Source organism: Athene cunicularia (assembly GCF_003259725.1).
Source record: "Athene cunicularia isolate RWA chromosome 2 unlocalized genomic scaffold, athCun1 chr2_part1, whole genome shotgun sequence".
Classification (NCBI taxonomy): domain Eukaryota; kingdom Metazoa; phylum Chordata; class Aves; order Strigiformes; family Strigidae; genus Athene; species Athene cunicularia.
Window position 1 is genome coordinate 64,488,458 of NW_020799095.1, and position 9,139 is coordinate 64,497,596.

The following is a 9,139-nucleotide window of genomic DNA, read 5'->3' on the forward strand; positions in this document are numbered from 1 at the left end:
CCCCCCCCCCAACTCTATGGCTAAAGCTGTGGAAATAAATAGCCAAAAGAAATGAAGGGGCTTTGGTTTTCTTTTAGTTTCTTGATGCTTGTGTTGTTCTAGATAATTTTATTTTTTTTTAATTTTAACTGCTCTCATTATAGACATACAGGAACTTTTAAAACATAAATTTGTAAAAATCATACACATAGTCCAAAACATTGGCCTGCAAGTTTCCCCCTGTGTTTCATGTCTGGTTAGCACTCTACTGTACGCCCATGTTGGTTATGCATCTGACTTTTTTTGTGGATATAAATTATACTGGTGCAAACCCTTATGTAGACAAAATCTTGCTGATATAACTGTCTTCCACCAGCACAACATATTTCAGTTAATGAGTCAGAATGCACTTTGATATCAGTATAAATGGTTCCTCCTAGGGGGAGGATTGGTTCTTTACTGTTAAATGTAGATAAGTTCTGAACTTTTCTCTTCCCTTACTTGGGCTTAAATCAATCAAACCCATATCTAGTATTTCTCATCCAGAAATAATACAGCTTCTTTTCATCACCTTTTTGACTGCTGGTCCCTGTTTGTGTTCTTGCTTTGATTGTGCGGTCATCAGAAAAGGGTATATCTAAAATCCTTGTGAAAGCAGAAGTTCTGTTTCAAGCAACAGCAACCGCAGGATCAAACGCCTCCAATCTTAAAAGAAAAAGAAAGAAAACTGACTCAAAAGTTTGAAGCTAACAAATGGTTTGTAGTTGGCCAAGATACTTGTATTTAATACTGAGGAAGCAATGACCTTCTGGCCTCCAGTGGAGCATCTCCTAGACAGACAGACAGGCACACAGCAAAATGAAGTTTTAATGCCATGAGCTTCTTGAGAACGCTACAATAACATTCTGGCAGACTGGGCTCCCTTGGCTCCTGTACTCACTGCAATGTGAACGTCTCTTTTGCTCTAGCGTGATGCTTGGCAAGTTTCCCAACCTTACATTATCTTGGAAAGGAGGACAAGAGAAGCTGGTATGTTCAGGGAGCCTTTGAAGAAGCTTCTCAGTTTGCTCATAGCAAAACAGTTGGCTGCATGTAGGAAAAGTGTTGGGACTGCAGCTTAGAATGCTAGCTTGAAAACGGTTTAAATGAATTGCATCCAGGCACCAAGATGCTCAGATACAACAGCAATGTGTGTGGTATAGGAACCTAGATAGAAGATTAGATAGCAAATCAGACAGAATTTTGCATGTGATTTCCTGGGTTTGTCTAAACTTATAGCAGCAACAGTTAATTATAGGAGGTTCTGAAGGCCGCTCCTGGGTGGGTTATGTTACTTACACACTAGATGCCAGACATAAATTGCCAGCTGAGTTACCCCTGTGGTAAGAAGCCCCTATTGATGCAAAACTGATGGAAACGATTCTTATTCCTTTCCGCTCAAGGGTAGAAGCAGCAGATAACAGTGATGGAAGATCTGGGACAGAAGCAGCATGTTGACAACAGTGGCAGAACTCCAATGAAAAAAGCATCCAGATAGGCAGAGGTCATCACCCGAAGAGAGACAGATGCAGGAGGTGGTTGCCACATAGGAGTTATTTGTGGTCATCCTTCTGGATGATTGCTGTACCAGCTTCCAGATCTAGTCCCTTTCCTTCTACTACACATGAATCCCTCAGCTCTTGTAGTCACTTCCTCTATCTCTTAAGCAAGGGTAGCTCTTTAATTGCAGATTAATGATTTAATTAAATTCTTGAGGCTACTTTGAAGTGACTGGGCAAGAGAGACTGGCCTTTCAGCAACAGCTGTAGGCTCAAGAGACACAGCGCACGTTGACGTGTGGGGAAGGCGGTGCCATAAGACTCTGCGTGCAGCAGGATCCATCATTTTTTCTCCAGTAGTGCCTCCAGGCACATCCACACAGCACAGCACAGCACCGCACAGGGGTACTTGAGCTGCCTCTAAACAGTGGTTGTACTAGCTTCTCAGCAGGAATTGTTAGGCCACCTGAATTATGATCCTAATATACTTATAGCACTTGCATCTCTCTACCTGCCCCTGAGTTTGCTTGTTCAGTGCAAGGTGAGCTCTCTCTTCCTCCATAGAACTGCATTCTGCTGTGTGGACCCACCTGCACTTAGAAGTATTTTAAAAAGTAAATTATAAAGTTTAGGACCTTATATCAATTTTGATCTGCAGTTTCCGGTCTGTGGGATCTTACTTATTTTAGAAAGCGGGAAAGCTTTCAAGACTGATTTCATAGGTAATGCATTTGGTTTTTTTTCTTGGCTGATACTCCTGATTTTGTTTTTTATTCTTTCCTTTGAGTATCTGAAATTTTGCATTAGATTTCTACTCACTTGGAAACACCAACACACGAAGCAATTACCAGTCTTTCCTGCCTAAGTTAATGGCCTTCTCCTTCCTCGTGCTGTTAGTTTAAGGTCACAGTGATATAAGTCCTTCGTGAATTTTTATCTGACTTGCTGTCCACAGAAATTGTTCATTAAAAGATCCAATTTCCATTGGCATTCTCTCTTTCAAAGGATGTCAACAGGAAATGTAAATGCTTAGCCCTTTGTGAATGATCTGCAAGGACATGCAGGCTTATTAAAAAAACCCCAGCAGTTAACCAAATCCTTTAGTTTCTGTTTTGAATGACTGGCCATAGGAATGCAGGCTAAGCTGTATTTCAGCTGTTCCCAAGGATGTGTATGTTAACTTGTTGATAGTGGTAGGTACTTCAGGCTCCAGTGACAGCTATGTGATCACTCTGATGATCATTGTCCTGTAGCAGAACCAGCCCCTGCCTCCTCTCAGGAACACCAGGCATGAAGGAAAACAAAGACGGGTTTGTTGTTTCAAAGGACTGGCACTCGTACCTCCTGCTTTTTACCTAAAAAGAGAGATCCTAGGTCAACTCAGCTCTCACCCTATACTCCCAGCAACCATTAGGTTGTAAGGAACTGCATGACTTGCTCCAGCAATTGATGTGAATGTCTGATACACAGGAGAGCTGAGCCTTCTGCCTTACAGGACCTGTAGAGGATCCAACTGAAGGAGCAAATCTCAAGACCCAGAACACCAGCTTACTACATTGGGAACTACACATCACCACCAAAAGGAAAGATAAACTCAGCCTTAAAGTCTCAGCGCTATGTTTTTAAAATCTTACCAGTGTGCAAGGAATATGTCTTTCACAGTAAAAATTACTTGGAGTGCACTGCGAATGCACAGACAGAGATCGGTGCTGAACATCTGGTTAAAATAAATTACAGTCTTATTTTGCAAATAAAAGTTCCTAGGGTCTACATGACAACGTCTGGCCAGCATAACTATCTCATGGGGAAAAAATCACATCCCTAGCCTACAAAGATAACTATTCTGGCATGATTCCCTTCTGCACTAAGTAGACCTATGTAGACTTACACCAAATAGAAGAGTCCTTTTGCCAATATAACTCACATTGTTTGGGAGGTACTTCAACCATGCTGGCAGACTCCTTCAACTGGTATAAGCCATGTCTCCATCGAGGGATTTGGGCAGAACAGTGACACCAGCAAACCCCCTAAAGTACAGAATAACCCTTTTTCTCCTGCTGCTAGTATCTAACATTTTTTCAGTTTTAAAGCTTCCTGCAAAAAGGAAACATGCAGAATTTGTGCCCTTTCTTGTATCAACAAGACATTATTTCTTTTTACAGAAGAATTAAAGTATACATATGGGTGGGAGTTGTGTCACTTTCAAACATCCCAGCGGTACTTGCTTTTGGAGGAGAGGAGGATCCCAGTTCCCATGTAGGATGCCTGTTGTTTGTTTTGGTGTTGGTTTTGGAGGTGGAGGGGCAGAGGTGGTTTGCATTTTATTAAGTCATCATATTTTGGTTTTGCGTGGTGGTATTTGAATAAACCTAATGGTCATAGTTAACGGATTAGATTACAACTGTGTATGCAAATGAATTTAAGAGCTGTTTTGAATAACAAAACAAGAACCCCAAAATTCAAGGTTTACCAGCCAACCCCAACCTATGAGCACCCCCAGTAGGGCAAGGCAACTCATAAAGCTATCTTGGCTTAAAAGTAGGATTCTGCTCATTGTGGCCACAAGCAGTTTTCACCTCTCCTATTTAGACAGTTCAATGTGTCTAAATTCCCATTTGCCTTAGTCTGCGCAGACTCTCCTTGTTCATTTCCCTGCTCCTTCATCCTTCATTTGTCTCCCAGGTCATGTGCTTTTGCACACATGGTGAACAGGATAGAAGGGACAAGGAGGAGTGGAGAGGAGGCACCCAGACCAAAACCAATCTCTTCTGAGCAGATGCAGACCTGAAACTTTCCCTTATTTTAATTTCCCATGATCACTTAGCTGTGAAATGATGAAAACAAAGAGCAAGCTACCAAGAGGCCTCCACTCTTGTGTGCATCGCGTTGGAAGGTGGGGACTTACAGTTTGCTCCATCAGGCTGCCTGACAGCCAGGACATGCCTGCCTCTCCTGCAGCTAACACTGAGACACAGTACTTGGTGGAGTACAGCACCCAAGGGCTGACTTAGGAAATGGCAAGAGAAAGCAATGACCAAAAAATGCTGCCTCTTCTCTGCCTCGAGTGAGGCTTTTACAGGTGAGCAGAAATGGTTTGGGCTGCTAATGAGGTGTAGGCTGCCAAAGAAAACACATGCACAAATTCATATTTTCCAGGTGGCTGCTGGTAGAAGTGTAACTGTCTACTGAAGTCTACAGCATAAGATTTTTTTGTGCTTATTCATTAAATTGCAGATTTATTGTGAGGTTACTTTATTATTACTTTATTTAGCTGTGTTGTCTCATTCCCCCTGTAAATCAGTTGATTGTCACAAGATCTAGAAAAAATGAGAGCCTGCTTCAGGTCATGTGAGGAATGATGGCACTTCTGCAGAAGGTGCTGGTGGCTCTGCATGACATGTTGTTGCTGGAGCACCAAGGAGCACCAAGGCTGCTGTTTCTGCCCAGTGTTACTCTTGCCCAGTGCCAAGTGCGAGTCAGTCAAGCCAGAGGGATCAGAACTGAGTGTTGAGACAACAAATGCAGGATGGGCTGGTTCCCTGAGGGATGTTAAAACAAGAAGTATAAAAGTGCATGACGGGTCCCTCGCGGTTCAGCTGATGGGATAACTTGCTCAGACTGGTTCAACTTCACCCTTCTCATTCACATGTACTCTCTGCCTTTTCTGGCCGAGGCTGCCCAAAGCCAGGCCATCCTTGCCAGGCTGACAGCCTTTCTTTCCCCTCTGTCCTTCCGCTAATACCCGTGCCTCAAGCCTGATAGAGCTGGACATACTTGTTAAATAAAACCCTCCATGGCCTTGATGACAAACATTGTGCCACAGCACGCTGAGCATCTCTACAAGCAGCTACTTTCAGTTCCCATTTCTCAGGCATCTACATGATTTAACTCTTTTGCAGTGGTCTGAGAGCAGCACAGGCAGCTGGAGAAGGCAGGGAACGTAACAGGGGAAGTGTTCGCATTTCCCTCTACTACTGATGTACCCACTGCAGCCAAATCTTCAGATTTGGGCTTTTAAATTAGGTAGGCTATTTCCAGTGTAAGAGCACTCATAATGAAAGTAAGTTACAAGCAGGACAGAGAATTTATACAAGATTTTGAGACAAACAGGCCCATGTTGTCATTCAGACCTGTTTTGTCATTATTTTAATTTTAAAATCATTCTGGAGATTTGACAGGGATCTTAATGGATCTAGCTTCGTTTCAGAGGATGCAGGTGTAAGAGTGATGTTATGAGTTCCCTCCAGAAACTCTGTGACATTTGTTCTCTCCTCCAAAGTGATCCATAAATCCGTAAATGGGTGTTTGCTAAATTTACTGTTGTATGTGAATGTAAACCCTCTAGAACAGGTTTGTTAGATTTGAGTAGAAGGAGAAGAAGGTGGCCTAAAACTGAACAGTTCTCAGTGCAACCAAGATTCCTGAAAATATGTGCAGGGATACATTTGTCCTCTAGGTATGAGTTACACAGAGTTTTTAGCACTCTACCTAAGTAGGGTACCTTCAGCAAGTAAAACTAAGACTGTTAAATGTTGATGCAAACAAACAGCAAATTAGTTGAATAGGATTATCAATCCACAAAAGATGTGAAAAGAAAATTGTGAAGGATCGAGTAGAGCAGCTTTGACCGTGTTGTTTGAACATCAAGGATTTTGCCCAGAAGGCCTTCTCTCCTTCTTTCTCTCATTAATGCTAATATTGCTCCCTCAGAAGTGGCACCCATTAAATACACCAGCTAGCTGCTGCAGTGACATTACAGCTGTTATGCCGATGCCAGAAATACCTCATTGGAGTGTGGGCCTTTCCAGGAATAAGAAAACAAGGCAGCCTCCACTAGGTCTGGGCTTTTGCATTTTGCAGAGCCACGTCTAACTGAATTAAGTAGAGATGCCAAGACTAAATTACTGAAACATTTCTCATGCTGACTTGGTTTAACAAGAATGCAGCCTAGTCTGAACACGGCATGGGTTTCCATGCAAACTGAATGTTCAACACCTTACAAGTCCTGTGTTTAAAGAGATGGCTTGATCATTCCTCAAAACCTGGGTTTGTCCTTCATCTCACAGGTCTGGAGGAAGTCTGCCTGCTAGCACGGACATTCTCTGGGAGCGTGGATAAGAGGAATTGTCATCCTCGTTACTATAACCACTCACATTTACATATTTCTAAGCATATACATCAGTTTTCATGAACAAACCTAATCACGATTAATCCTTGCTCCTTAGATGTCTCCATCTGGGTGCCATATTCAGTCAGCCTTATGCAAATGGTATTGTCACCAATTTCAAATCACACAGACTTCAGTAAGATCCTGGCAAGACTAGGAGTTGCTAGATATGCCCCCAAGATCACAGGCTCACTGATGCAAGAATTTATACAAACAGATAGCAAGTCCAAGGAACAAAGAAGCTAGGTAAGATCACTGTGATGAGAACCAGTTTTGTCCAAGGTCAGAAACTTCAGATATCACTGGAAAAAGAAAAGGGTATGCAACCAGCAACTAACACGTCAGCTGCAGACCTAAGACTGTGTCGGACATTGTGAAAACAGAGAATTCAAAACAGACCCATTTCTAGCACAGGCAAAGGTCAGGGGGGAAAAGAAAAATCTGGATGGGGATTTGATCAGGGGTGCACATGCTGAAGTCACTCCCCAGGCAGCTTCTCTGCCTGTGGTCAGCAGGGCTTGTGTGGTGACACCTTCTTTTCCTTCCCATTTTAATTCGATAATGTGCACCTGGTTGGACTGCCAGCATGTTGGCACTCCCAGGCACAAAAGATATCGGCCTCTCTAAAGATACCGATGTCATGAAAAGCCACACCTCAGCACAACACAGTCAAGGTCTGAGCTGTCCTTATTTGCATGTACTCACAAGTTAGGCTTGCATAAAAGACCCATAAACGCTTTGGGAAAATAACAGCTACAGATTTGTCTATTTTTTGTGTTCCAAGAACTTTTCTTGTTAGCTTCAAGATGACATTTTAATGAGGTTTCACTGCGTAGAAAACACGGGACGATTTAACCAGCTCTGTCAACTCCCTCCCTCCCGAAACTCTTTCTGAAATGAGTTACTATTCAAGAACAAAAGCTTTTATGAGAATTCATGTTGCTTGTATGGAGGCAGGGGTAAGGGAAAAGTCATTCAGCTGCTAATCCTTGGCATCGGAGCTTATGCCGTTCCCTCTCCTGCCCCGTACCATGTGGCAAAGCTGCCTTGTTCAGACCTGTGCAAGTTTCTTCAAAAGCTAGGAGCTAGTGTGTGTTTATTTGTTTGTTTTGGAGTCACAGGGAGGGCAACGTAAAATAGCCGCAAGGCAATTCCCGTTCAGTAAAATGGAAGTCTCACCAGCTCTTCATTCAATACAATGTGGCTCAAGAGGATATCCTGCCAACCCAATGATAACGAGGGAAATAAAGTCACTTCCTCACCAGCTGTTTGATTCAGGTAGAAAAAGGAAGCCTTTACTTCCTCATGTTTGCTCTCCTCACCGCCCCCTCAGTCAGAAATGCCAGGCTGAAACTGCCTTCTCCTCCGTATTTTCAATAAGGAGCTGTCAGATCCGCAAGGCTGCGCTGGGCTTGGCCTATGGGAAGTATGTACTTCTCTGCGGCGGGGAAGCTATGCCTTGCCTCTCAAGCAGGGGTGAAGGCTGTGTTGCAAAAGGACTGAGACTGAACAAACTCAGCTCAATGCAAAAGCAAAGAATGCCTGTGTAATTAAAGATGATATTTGTTTCTTGGATCAGAGCTGATGAATTTGGGCCAGTGGAAGAGCGGGTAGCGTGATGCTTTGTTTTGAGACTGCCATGACTCAGTGCACTATTACGCCTCCTAATCCTCCCAGGGTGACAAACTCCACTTTGCCCTGGGCTCCCTGCAAATCCCAGGAACTCCAGCCAGGAACACACTATGTCCTCCCTGCATGTAGCTCAACAGGCAAGAAGGCAGCGAGGGGTGACCTCAGGGCAATCTTCCTGGCCTGCCAATCAAGACCAGGTAGGTGAGGCAGGCATCTCAGGTGCTTTGGTGCTAGAAGGAGCTTAGGCGGAGCATCTTTCCCTTCCCCATTGCCACCTTTTTTGCTTCACAGAAACCGTCGACGTAAAGTTGCACAGTAAACCAGCAATGGACCTATTTGACTTGATAAAAAGCTTCTTAAGAAATTACTTTTTAAAAACTCACAGAACTGAATGAAGAGTTCTTTTCCATATAATTTTTAACTACCTTGATATAATTTTACATCCAGGATATAACTTTCCATTAACTTTTGAATAGGTGGGTCTGAAAAACAAGGTCTGCAACCATTTTCTTTCCAATTGTGCAAGACTTCAGAAAGGTTGACCAAGCCAGAACTTGCCTCAGTCTATTTGCCAAGGGGACCCTTGCTTTCATTATAAAGAGTGCTTTTCAGAGGACATCAAGTGTTTCAAGCAATTTTCCTAATCTTATTTGTTTTAGCAGAGATTCTTTTTATTTTAAACAGACTGGTTTAGGCGACAAAAATCCAGCGACAATTACATTGGTTTATAGAAGGGTACAAAACTTATGAAACAGTTGAGATTCTGTTTAGGGTTTTCTTTGTGCTAAAATAGCTTTCAGCAAGGGGTCATACTCTCCCCACC

General features: G+C 43.0%; 1 protein-coding gene across 1 annotated transcript in view; it reads left to right on the plus strand.

Annotated features, from left to right (window-relative positions):
- The window catches only part of BCL2 (BCL2, apoptosis regulator), a gene marked incomplete at its 5' end in the record, with an annotated part of 94,168 nt that overhangs the window by 77,451 nt on the left and 7,578 nt on the right, over positions 1-9,139 (plus strand). The gene's annotated exons all lie outside the window — the stretch shown is intronic.